Source organism: Benincasa hispida, chromosome 1 (genome assembly GCF_027475165.1).
Source record: "Benincasa hispida cultivar pf3 chromosome 1, pf3_genome.v1.1, whole genome shotgun sequence".
Classification (NCBI taxonomy): domain Eukaryota; kingdom Viridiplantae; phylum Streptophyta; class Magnoliopsida; order Cucurbitales; family Cucurbitaceae; genus Benincasa; species Benincasa hispida.
In genome coordinates, this window is record NC_143478.1 from 61,579,226 (window position 1) to 61,591,975 (window position 12,750).

Sequence of the window (12,750 nt, forward strand, 5' to 3'; positions counted from 1 at the left end):
TATTATTAACTGACTTCCCACAAATGTTCTTCAAAAACATTCTCCCTCTTCTCTTTTATACAATAAAACCCCTGATTATTCTCTTCTAAAATTCTTTGGCCATGTTTGTTTTCCTTTCCTTTGCCCGTACGATGCCCATAAACTTTAATTTCGTTCTCATGAATGTGTTTTTCTTGGTTATTGTTCTTCTCATAAAGGATATTTATTTTTAGATGCTTCCAGTGGTTGCATATATGTATCTTGACATCAATCTTTAATGAATCCTCTTTCCCCTTTGTTGTCCATAGTTCTCAATGTTCTTCTCTTAAACAGATACATCGGGATTTTTTTTCTTTCCCCTTCTTCCATATTTACTGATATGGTTACGCCTTTCTCTACATCACCTATTCATTATCCACCACTTTCCCTTCCTAATCCAGTTGCTTTTACTACCTCCAGCATGCTCTCTAACCTATCTATTTCTTCCTCACCTCCTACCATACCCCTTCCCCTCTTGTCCCACATTGATTCTATCAATCCATCCCCTTCTCTCAATGCCATCTATACTGCCCCTTTACCATCCACATCCTAAGCATCACCCCTTGCCCCTATTTCCTCATTATCTTCCCTCCCTTTCGCTTGTCCCCAGCCTCCCCTCACTATCAATCAGCATACTATGATTACCAGATCCAAGGTTGGAACCTTTAAACCCAAAGCTCTCCTAGCCTCTGTTCCCACTTCTTCATCAACCATTACAACCGAACCATCTAATTGTAAGGTTGCACTTGCTAATCCACATTGGAAACAAGCTGTGGTCGCTGATTATGAGGTCTTATTGAGGAACAACACTTGGCCCTTAGTCCCATTGCCCCCAGATCGTAAGGTTATAGGCTACAAATGGGTGTTATGTGAAACTACAGCCTCTAGGTGAAGTTGAACGCTATAAGGCTCGGGTAATTGCTTAAAGGTACTCTAAGCTTTTGAAATAGACTATTTTGAGATTTTCAGTTCTGTAATTAAGCTTTCAAATATTCCGATTGTGTTGTCTTCAACTGTGTCATTTGGTTGGAGTGTCGGACAGTTAGATGTTTAGAATACATTCCCTTCATGGTGATCTACAGGAAGGAGTCTTTATGAAGCAACCTGTTGTAAGTAATTCTCATCTTCATCACATACTTTGTTTTCATAAATCTCTTTATGGCCTAAAACAAAACTCACGCACTTGGTTTTCAAAGCTTATTTTGTGCTTGCTTAGGTTGGGGATTGTCTGGTTCCAAAGCTGATACTTCAATGTTCATTTATCTCCTATTGTCATATTTCTCATTTATGTTGATTGATGATACCCTTGTTACTAGTAACAATAGCAAATTAATTCAGTGGTTCGTATCAGCTTTAAATGCAACATTTTCTCTTAAAGATATGGGTGGTCTGGCCTGCTTCTTGGGTATTTAAGTGGTTCATTCACCAGATTCTATGCACTTGTCCCATGCGAAATATATCAGTGACTTATTCAAGAGTGCAATTATATCTAATTGCAAGCTTATTAATTCTCCTATGATGGTTGGTGTTCAGATGTCATTTCATGATGGACAACCATTGTAGGTTCCACCCCGGTATCATGGTTTGGTTGTGCCTATATGAAGGAATGAAATTCCATAACGGAAACGTGTGGACACATGTATCAATGTAATTCAATTCGAAAAATTTTGAAAAACAGAGAAATTATATAAGAATAGGAAAAACATTTATAAATTACAATAGGTTTCTAGAGAGAAAATGATAAGAAGAATTAATCTTTGAAGACTTTTCTTCGCGTAATTCCTCTCTTCGAAATTGAACAATACAAATGCAAATCTCCTTGGAACTAGAAAACGCTTATCACGAACAAGGGACATCACCACTTGGTTTCCTCGCTATTCTCCAGACAAAGAATCAAAGATGCGTAGACTCCTTAATTTGGTAGGGAGAAGTGATTTTGTGTGAGAGAGGTTTCTTGAAGAAGAAGATGAAGAATGTTGATCTCTCTTTTGAGTGATCAATGCATTGGATTGAAGCTTTTACAAAATGAATCTTCTCCTTCCCATTTTACGTGAGAGTGAGTTGGTTTGAGAGGGGGTTAAAACTCCCCTCCACTACCTCACAATAACTCCTCGAGAGAGTATTTTGGAATTTAAATAAATTATTTATTAAATAAAATTTAATTAATTAATTAATTAATAAATTAGATATCATATATTTAATTTAATTTGAATCATATTCAAATAACGATCTCTTACATAACCTATAGTTTCAATATGAATCTCATTCATATAATTGAAGCTTCTACCAAATGAATCTTCTCCCTCCCATTTTACGTGAGAGTGAGTTGGTTTGAGAGGGAGTTAAAACTCCCTTCCACTAGCTCACAATAACTCGGGAGTATTTTGGAATTTAAATAAATGATTTATTAAATCAAATTTAATTAATTAATTAATAAATTAGATATCATATATTTAATTTAATTTGAATCATATTCAAATAACAAACTCTTACATAACCAATAGTTTCAACATGAATCTCATTCATATTAATTATATGATATAGTTTTAATATGAATCTCATTCATATTAATTTTAATATATAGTATTATATGAATTTTATTCATATAATTAATATTTGAATCTGATTCAAATATTTATCTCTCAGTAAAATTTTGAATCTTATTCAAAATTAACTTCATGTTGTAATGTATCTATATACAAATTATATTAGTTATATCTTATACAATTAATTCCATTACTTAGTTTGGACAATTCAAATTAATCCAAAATTGATTGATTCTTGTTTTACCCTTAGGGAGCTAGAAAGGGATCTTATGGACCTATAGATTAGAAGCTCTAATGATACGAGTTTAATTAATTAAACTCTTCAATTAAATTAATCAACATTCATTAGTTGTAGGTCACTCCAGTAAAGACTCACAGTTGCACTTTTCGTACTATAGATATATTTCCGTGTCTATGATTAAGGTTGAGTCATCTATGGTCATCCTATATAATGTTAACTTCTTCAATTAACAGTGTTATAAAGAGAAAATAATCATTTTGCGGTTTGGTCTTATACTACCACTCGCATGTCTCCACATGAACGATTAGGAACAAATCGTTGTAACACTTTACAACTTTTGTAACAATTACAAAGTGGGTCGTATTTGTAGTGTCACCAAGATAAAGCATTTAACGTTATCTATATACTACAGATCATTTAAGGTATTACTTAAACATGATCCATCTGTGTGTCAACCACATACATGTTTAAGTTACATAAGATAACCTTGGACCTTAGTTTATTGGATTGGGTTAATGCAATCTAAACGTCGAATAAAATAACACTTTATTTTATTAAATAAATAGTTCATATACAAAATTTACAAACGATGAGAACCACGAGATTCAAGACACCAACCCCAACATCATAGTATTACACTCTTACATGGCTCGAGATCGTTTTTGTTACTAACAAGCTGTGTTAGTTGCTACATGCTCCAAATCTTCACATATTGATATGAATTGCTCAGACATCAAATTATTTTTTTATATTTTATTTAATAATTTAGATGTAATTTTAGCACTTTTTAATTTTATCCTTCTTATGACATTTAAGTATGGATGATTTAGTCTTTTTATCTTGTATTAGGGTTTTTATTGGGAGGCTATTAGGTTATTTTAATCATATTACGATGTATTGAGTTTTAACCTTTGTGCTTGTTTTCAAGGTTAGCCAAAGAGCTTCTTGAATTTTTAATTCATTAGAGTTGCCAAGAACATTCAAGCAGGATTGATCATCCTTTTTGTGGAGTGTTCGAATCTTGGGCTAGAAATCTTGTTCTTTGTTTTAAGATCTTTGATCTTAGGGCAATTATTGTCTAACCCAATCCAAAGGGTTGAAAATCATATTGATTTGAGAGTTTTAATGATTGAAAATTAAGGGTTCTCATCCAAAAGGGTTTTTAATTTTCAATTTACTAGAGTTTTCGTATAACTCGTACAAAACCGTTTTTGGATTTGGAACTTGGAATGATAATGGTTCTAGAAGTGGGGATCAGTCCCAAAATTTATTTTTTACAGAAAAGAAATTTTACATAGCACAAATATGCAAATTACTGAAACTTTACAACATGCTTAGAAAAAGTAGAAATAGAAATTAGGGTTTCAAGAAAGACTTACCCTTGAAGAATTTACAACCTTCACGAAATTCCTTTCTCCAAAACGATCATGAATAATTTGTACTATCACGAATATCCAAACGTGATACCACCAATTGAAGCCTTTTGTATTCTCTTTTGGGTAGAGAACCCTCAGGAGGTGTGAGCTCTGACATTTTGGAAGGGAGAGAGATTGAGATGAGATGAGAAAGAGTGACTAGGAGAGAAATTTTAGTAAGAATACAAAAAATCAAAGCAAACCTCTGACATAAGTATTCTATGAAGAAGATTATCACCCTTAACTACCCCATTCACTACGTGAGATCAAGAGAGAATTAAGAGAAGAGAAGTTATTTCTCTCCCTTTAATTTTAAAATTAAAATTAAAATAAATTAATTTTAATTTATATATATATATAACTATATGTTATATCATATATAACACATAACCTATAGTTTAATATTGTATCAGATACAATATAACCTATAGTTTTAATCTCTCATTAATGCATGGTATTCAATATAAATTCCATTTATACTAAATTCAATTATATGAATCCAATTCACATAATTAATATTTGAATCATATTCAAATATTTATTTCATTTCAAATAAACTTTATATAATGTATTTACATTATATTAATTATATCATATATAATTAAGTTAAATTGATTATATCACATATAATTAATTCCTTCAATTAATTTGAACAATTCAAATTAATCCAAAATTGGTTATCATAAATCCTTGTTGAGCTACAGAGGGGACCTTATGGACCTATAGATTAAAGCTCCAATGGTAATTGAATAATTATTGAACTCCTTTAATTAAATTATTCAACATCTATTAACAGTCGATCATTCCACTAAAAACCGACAGTTGTACTCTTCGTACTATAGATATATTTTCGTGTCCATTGGAATTCACTCTTTGCACTATAGATATATTTTCGACTATGACCAAACACCTCTCAAGCTAGGAGAGGGTGTGACGCCATATTGTTCAAGCCCTAGAATCAGTCCTGAAGGGAGTAATTTATCTACTTACCCCGACATCAGGAAATGAGTGAATTCCGTCTTGTGTAACTTTGTTCCCAGCTCCCAATAAGACGAATCCCAAAATCGTAGGCTTATTGAATCGGTGATCTGGCCACTCTCACCCATATAAATCAATGGACCGTCTTCATTGGCAAGAATTCACAACTCACTCATGATTCAGGTCATGTCACCTATAGCCATCCTGGTGAAATATAGGTCTTCATTATTAAAGACGTTATATAATGAGACTATTCATTTTGTGGTCATATCTTATACAAATTCCTTTATATAGAAAACCCTCGTTCACATGTCTCTACATGAATGATCAGGATCAGATCATTTGTAGCACTTTACAACAATGGTAACATCTATAAAACAGGTCGTATTTGTAATGTCACTAGGATGAGGTACCAAACCTCATCCATCTACTATAGACCATTTAGGTTATCACTTAAACATGATCCACCTGTATGTCTCTACATACCTGTTTAAGCTACAAAAAATAACCTTGGATGCTAGTTTATTGGTTTCATGGATTAAACTACTAAATATCGAATAAAATATTTTATATTTTATTAAATAAATAAAATTATTTGTACATTACGATTACAAACTACAGGACTCACGAGATTATGGCATCAATCTCAACAATCTTCCACTTGTCCTAAAGCTAGTGAGGTGTACAATATAAAAGTCACACTAATATAACTGTACACACAAACAATAAACCAGGGCATAATACGCGCCCAGTATAAAATCTCCCACTTGCCCTAGACTAGTTGTGGCCTATCCTGTAGATCCATACTCTGCAGGTGACCCTCAAACGCTTTAGCTGTGAGGGTCTTTGTAAATAGATCAGTAACGTTATGATCCGAAGCTATTTGCATGACGTTCACGTCTCCTTGATGCACAATCTCTCGGATGAGATAATACTTCTGCTTTATGTGCAACCTACACTTGTGACTTCTAGGCTCTCTGGAATTAGCCGCAATACCACATTATCATAATAAAGAGTGATGGGCTTAGACATGTCTAGAACAACTTCCATATCAGTCAGGAATTTTTTGAGCCACACAACTTGTTAAGCAGCTTCACAAGCTGCTACGTACTCATCCTCCATAGTGTAGGTAGGAATGTACCCCTACTATATGTTCTTTTAGACTACTGCCCTTCTATTAAGAGTGAACACTGATCTTGATGTGGATTTTCTAAAATCCTTATCAGTCTGAAAATCAGAGTCCGTGTATCCTGTAAGGATTAGATCCTTAGAACCATACACGATCATGTAGATACTTGAAGATATTCTTAACGACAGTCCAGTGATCAAATCCTGGATTGAACTGATATCTACTGACTATCTCCACTACATAGCAGATGTCAAGTCTAGTAAATAACATCACATACATCAGGCTACCAATAGCTGATGCATAAGGGATCTGTCTCATTTTCTCAACTTCTTAAGGCGTCTTAGGACACTGTTTTTTTTTTTTTTTTGACAATATAACTCCATGACTAAAAGGGAGTAAATCTCTTTTGGAGTTCTGCATTGAAAACTCGACAAGCATTTTGTCATGTACGATGCTTGAGACAGGGTTAGCGTTTTGTTCTTTCAATCTCTGAAGATCTGAATGCCCAGAACAAATTGCACCTCTCCCAAATCTTTCATTTAAAATTGAGTCGCTAGCCAATTCTTAATTTTAGTCAGTAGACCTACATTATTTCTAATGAGTAAGATATCGTCTACATACAACACTAGAAAAGCTACTGAACTGTTCATGATTCTCTTGTAAACACATAAGGCTCATCAACATTCTGATCAAAGCCATAAAATTTAATTGTAGTATTAAATCTTATATTCCAAGATCGAGAAGCTTGTTTCAATCCATAAATGGACCGATTAAGCTTGCAAACCATTTTCTTTTGACCTTGGTTTATGAATCTCTCAGGCTACTTCATACAAATGGACTTCTTAAGATTGTCATTCACGAAGGTAGTCTTGACGTCCATTTTCCAAATCTCATAGTCATAATATGAGGTAATGGACAGAAGGATCTCGATAGACTTCAACATGGAAACATGTGAGAAAGTTTCCTCATAGTCGACTCCTTCAACTTGGGTATAATCCTTTGCCACGAGTCTAGCCTTAAAGATTTGTACCTTCCTATCAACCTGATTTTCTCTTGTAGATCCATTTACAACCTATAGATTTTACCCCATCAGGTTGATCTACAAGATGCCAAACAAAATTGAAGTACATAGACTTCATTTCGAGATCCATATCTTTGATCCACTCATCTTTGTCAACATCCTCTATTGCCTTATTGTAAGACAATGGATCCTCAACATATTTTTCATCTACGATAGCTAGGGTTTTTGTTAAATCCATATAACGATCAGGCGGGTTCACAACTCTCCCACTACGTCGAGGCTCATTTAACACTTGAGGTGGATTTGATATACTAAATGACCCAACTTCAACAACTCTTGTTGAGGTATTTGGTTCTTCAATAACTTTTGTTGAATGTTCAGTAGTTTTATTGGAAAGTTCACTTAACACAATCTTATTGCGAGATTTATGCTTCCTTATGTGGTCATCTTCAAACACCTTATTATCCTTAAGATCGTAGAGGTAACCGCCTCTCGTTCCTTTAGGGTAACCTACAAATAGACACAATTTTGAACGAGGTTCCAATTTCTTAGAATTTGCCTCAAACATATATATTAGGCACCACAGATCCTGAAATGACATAAACTACCTTTACAACCATTTCATAACTCCAAAGGTGTTCTAGTAATACTTTTGGACTGAATGCGGTTCAAAATGTAGGCTGTAATTTGTACTGCATAACCTCAAAACGAGTCTGGTAAGGAAGCATAACTCATCATAGACCGAGCCATGTTCAACAAGGTTCAATTTCTTCTTTCTGATACACCATCCTGCTGAAGTGTACCAAGTGCCGAGAGTTGGGATACAATTCTATGTTCTATCAAATAATCTTGGAATTTTAATCAAAATACTTTCCCTCGATCAAATCAAAATATTTTAATAGTTTTATTTAATGCGTTTTCAACTTTAGCCTTATACTTCTTGAACTTTTCAAAGGCTTCAAACTTATGTTGCATTAAATAAACATACCCATACCTTCATCGAACCACAAATGTTTGAATGTACAAGCTCTAAGGATTCTTTGGCCCTGTAACATTTTCCAATAAAAGATCTTTTAGTCATTTTTCCTTCAAGGCATAACTCACACACAGGTAAAGAATTTTCTTCTACCGCTTAGAAGTCCATTCTCGACCAGTCTCTCAATCCTATTGAGATTTATATGTCCTAATCTTAGGTGCCAAAGATGAGCATTTTCTTTAGGAGAAATTTTAAGTCTTTTATTCTAAGTTACCATAGTTTTAAACAGTTCAGTATTTAGGAGGGCTTTAGTTACTGACAGTCTTAGCACATAAAGATTATCTTCCAGTTTAGCAGAACAAAGTTCTATACCATTCTTAGAAATAAAAGCTTTAATCATAGAAAAGTGTATGGAATATTTTTGTTCAATCAAACACTTTACAGAAATTAAATTCCTCATTAAGTCAGGAATAACAACTACATTTTATAATAAAATATATTTATTCTATAAAGTAAGCTGGAGTCCCCCCACTATCATAGTTGAGATGACGTGTCTAGCTCCAACACGCATTGTCATCTCCCCAGCCTCCAGTTTCCGCTAAGAACTAATTCCTTGAAATGAAGAACAAACATAATTAGTGGTGTCTGAATCTATTATTTAGGTTGAATAATCATTTTCCACTAAACAAGTTTCCAAAACAAGTAAATCACATTTACCTTGCTTGGTCTTCTTCTTTTTTTCTAAGTATTTGGGACAATTTCTCTTTCAGTGTCTTTCATGGTTGAAATAGAAACAGATTCCCTTTGCACCCTTAGCCTTCTTGCCCTTCCGGACAACAGCTGGTGGGTTAGCTTTCCCCTTTCTACCTTTCTTCTTCTTCCACTCTTTGGTGCCGGATGAAGAAGACACAGACTTAGTTCTAGAGGTCAAACCTCTATAGAACTTCTTAGAGGATGAAACAACATTTGGCTCACCCTTTTGTTCCTTGGATTTCATCAAGGATTGGAATTCTATAGCTCGTTGAGCAAGGTGGTCAGGTTGTAGTCAATCTTGTTCATAATAACATTGCTACGGAACTACAGGAAACTTTTAGGTAAAGATTCCAGTATGAAGTTAACCTGACTGGCTTTATTTATCACATACCCATTCATTTCCACCATGTTGAAATGGACGATCATGTTGAGAACATGCTCTATAACATATGCCCCCTCTTGCATACGACCATTGAAGATGTTTTTCAGAGTGTCATGCCTGAGTTGTGTGGACGGTTATCCAAACATCCCCCGTAGGGACTCCATGATCTCATGGGCAGTGATCATGGGCTCATGCTTCTTGGCCAAGACTTCAGAAAGACTTGCCAAGATATACGCTCGAGCCTTCTCATTTGCCCGTATCTAACACTCATATGCCTCATAAACATTTCGAGGAGTATTTTGAGTAGGAACAAGAGGACAATCCTCCATTTGGACAAATCTTAGGTCATCAAAGATTAATATTGGGTTGGTTTTGTTTTTTCATGTTGCGTAATTTTTGCCGGTAAGTTTGTCAGCAGTGAGTAAGTTTAGTATTGTAGAAGTCATAATGAATTTGCTGAAACATAGAATTTAATTAAATTAGTATTCAAGCATTATCCATTTGAAAAACCAATCAAATTTAGCAAAATAATATAATGCACCCTATGTGACATCTATTTTGCAATGATGTTTTAGTGAGGCAGAGTAAAAGCCACCGTAGGGTGATCAGGTACCCCTTCACTGAAATGAGACCATCCCAACCAATATACAAAACAACTCCATGTTCCTATAAATAACAATCACCATTTTCGGTCTAGAGAATGTTAACTTGCTTAACATTTTCTTGTAAGTGTAACCCCTCAGTTTAGATCTAGAGTTCCGCCCCAATGAGCCAACCGTAGGGAAAAACCAATTGGGGTAAAAAAACTAAAGCAATACTATCTATTTTTGGAGTTTGAGTAAAAATTCATGCAAATGCCATCCGTAGGGAGACACAAGAAAGGTGCTTCGAGGCCAAGCATGAAAATTTACTATAAACTAATGAGAGAGACCGTGGGATGTGTTGACACACATCTCATTCCCACTTACCATAAACACTCTCTCCATTCACCTTGGTATTGATCTATACAAACACCACCTGTATGGGGACACAAGCAAAGGTGACTCAAGGCTGAGTATAGATCTCACATTATGAACTTACAAGGAGAAACGTGAAAAAGGAAAAATGAAGTATCATATACCCCATTTTCTTCCCACTGAATGTTTACATAGGGTTAATTTAACTTAGAAAAATATGGCTAATTATTTTACTAAGTAATTGTTTAAATTTGCCCAAAAGTAACACTTACTTTGGATAGTTAAACAATTTTGATTAATGTTCATTAAACACTTTAATAAACTTTAATAAACAATTGCATGCTTGTAGCAAATCTATCTAATTCACCTTTCCAGGTCAGTTCCCAGTTAGAGATGTTCCGTTTCCGCCAACTTAAATACCCCACCTTGGATAGAACTAGCCTTAGACAAAAGGTCCTTTATAGATACATTTGTTACAAATTTAATCTTTTAATTAAAAACAATTTAATCATATTAAACCAATTAAAAGGTTAAACTTGAAGGAATTTTTCGAAAAAGATCTTTTGAGCGGAAGCAAGATCGACCCAAATTCCATTTCTCATTGAATATAAGTTTTACAGTAAAACAAGAACAAGATATGCATGTACATAAATTATAGCATGCTTTTAAAAAAAAAATACTTAGGGTTTCAGAAACCCTTACCTTTGAAGAACACTTTCTTCAAGAATCCATCGAACAAATCACGGATGAATCTCCTTCTTCTTTACGCGGCTCTCCTTCTTCAAAAGGGACACCACCACTAGAGAGCCCTCTATATTCTCTTAGGATAAAAGATTCAAGAAAGAGTTATGGATTTTGCTTGAATCCTTGGAAGAGGGAAGGAGATGGAGGAGAGAAGAGGGATGAGAAGAACTTTTCTTCTTTGTTTCTGTTTTTTCAGAGAGAATTGAGGTAGAAGATGAATCTCCAACCACATCCCACGTTAAATTTAATTGATAGATTAAGGGAAGGGAGTTGTAACTCCTTCCCTTTTATTAATTTCAATTGAATTAATAATATATATATATATATATATATAATAACTACTTTATTATATATATACACTATATATTATATCAAATATAACATATAGCCTATAGTTTTATATTGCATCAAATACAACATAATCTATAGATTTTATTTTCTCTCAACAACACATGACAAATTCAATTATATGTATCTCATTCATATAATTGATATTAGAATCATACTCAAATAGTTAATTCCTCTCAATATAAATCATATTTATATTAAAATTAATTACTTGAATCTCATTCATATAATTAGTATTTGAATCATATTCAAATTCCTCTCATATTATCTTATATTATAATGTATCAAAATGTATCAAATACATTATATTAATTATATCACATATATAATCAATTTAATTAATTATATCATATATAATTAATTCCCTCAATTAATTTGAACACTTCAAATTAATCCAAAATTAATTCTCAACTAAATCCCTGTTGAGCTACAGAGGGGAGCTTATGGACCTATAGATTGAAGCTCCAAGGATACTTGGATAATTAATTAAACTCTTTAATTAAATTACCCAGTATCCGTTAACTGCTCGTCACTCCACTAAAGACCAACAGTTGCACTCTTTGTACTACAGATAAATTTTTGTGTCCAATGGATATAACCAATCAACAGTGCGATGACCCTTCACAAATTGCTCGAAAGTACAGCTGGACCACATTACCGTTTTGCTCCTGTAATTACATCTAACTTTTTAAGTATCACTGATCCCTCTAATGAACAATAAGTGATAGTCCAACTATGACCAAGTCCCTCTCGGGCCAGGAGAGGGTGTGTCCATTATGTTCAAGACTCGAAATCAGTCTTTAAAGGAGCAATTTATCTACTTACCCTACATCGGGGAAGGAGTGAATTTGGTCTTGTGTACCTGTGTTCCCAACTCCACAGTCAGATGAATCCTCAAAATGGTAGACTTGTTGAGTTGCCAATCTAGCCACTCTCATCCATACAAATCAAATGACCGCCTTCATGAGCAGGAGTTCACAACTCACTCAGGATTCAGGTTATGTCACCTATGGTCATCCTAGTGAAATGTAAGTCTCTATTATTAATGGCGTTATATAAAGATACTAATCATTTCATGGTCTGATTTTATACAAACTCTTTGTATAGGATACCTCCGCTTATATGTCTCCACATGAATGATCAATATCAGATCATTTGTAGCACTTTACAACACTTGTAACATTTACAAAGTGAGTCGTATCCGTAGTGTCACCAAGATAAGGTACCCAGACTTATCCATCTA